Here is a 1211-nt window from a genome sequence, read left to right as displayed (position 1 = left end):
TACCACAAATGTCTCCTGACTAGCCCCCTGTTTCCATCCTGGCACATAATTTATCCCCCCACTGTTGCCAGAATAACAACCTTAGTAAAATACAAAATTTCATCATGTTACCCTGATGCTTAAACTCCTTCAGGGATTTTCCATTATTCACAAGATGAAGTTCAAAATTTATTTCTCTAGCCCACACATTTTAGCAGGATTATTCTTCCTTGTCCATCTCCTTGTCCCTACTGTATTCAAAAAGCCTCTCTGGTATCATTTTTTTTATTACTTTTATTAGCCTTTATTTTATGCTTAATTTACTCCCAGACCGTAAGTTTTGTTTCTTTAGTTATTTTTTTTCCTGGAATATCATTTTCTTCTATGCAACCTCCTCTCTGGTTTAGGAACAATCTGCTCTTTTTCATTTGGGATCGTCTCAGAGTGACAGGGAGAACTCCTGTGTGGGTTAATCTGCCCACGAGCTCTATAAATTCTGGGGCACATCTTGGGGACTTTGTTCACCTGAATGTGCTCAAAATCCAGAGACTCGACATCTAAAACCTTAAGCTCACCATTACTCTCTGTGTTTTTAAGCACGTGCAGCAAAAACTCAGCACTCTTTTTGGGCCACTGACCTTGTGTCCAGCCCCACTGTTTGGCTGGGCACACCTGCCAACTCCACCGTTGGAGATGGAAGGGCACACATTGTTTCTCTAAAGTGACATTCTTCAGATACTTGGTGGCTTTTAATATGCATACCCTTCATGGCCTGGGCAGTCTCACAAGTGTTGTTAAAGTGAACTTGAAGTTTTGAACCTCTTGATGAACACGATTTTATGGGGGGTTTTGGGTCAAGTGAATAACAAACCATTTCCAGAGGTCACCTCAGCCCACTTACCGGCAGAGCTCAAGTGTTTTCTTATTTATGAAGCCTCTTTTAAACCTTCCTCCTGACACTCCACCCAGGTAGAATTGACTCCTCTCTCTTTTATGATGCCTGCCAGTTTCTGGAACTGTATCAAAACTCCTTTAGTGAGGTTTAGAAAGCAAATAAAGCCATTTGGTTCTCAAATTGAGAGTTAGATATTGAGTGATGCTGTTTGATGATACTTGCAGGGGAACCACAGTGGATATTGAATTCCAATGAATTCTGGAAGACACTGGGGAGGTGACAGGGACAGTTCCCCAACCCTGAACTCAGAAAAGTGCGGGGAGAGCGGGTGGAAAAG

General features: G+C 42.1%; 1 pseudogene; it reads right to left on the bottom strand.

The window, feature by feature from the left end:
- Window positions 1-299: 299 nt before the first annotated feature.
- LOC123830397 lies at window positions 300-853 on the bottom strand (annotated as a pseudogene).
- Window positions 854-1211: the final 358 nt, after the last annotated feature.

The sequence above is a fragment of the Phyllostomus hastatus genome, unplaced genomic scaffold (genome assembly GCF_019186645.2).
Source record: "Phyllostomus hastatus isolate PE091 unplaced genomic scaffold, TTU_PhHast_1.1 phas_scaffold_129, whole genome shotgun sequence".
In the NCBI taxonomy this organism is placed as follows: domain Eukaryota; kingdom Metazoa; phylum Chordata; class Mammalia; order Chiroptera; family Phyllostomidae; genus Phyllostomus; species Phyllostomus hastatus.
Note: the sequence above shows the minus strand (reverse complement) of the source record. Positions and strands in the feature narration are given on the sequence as shown.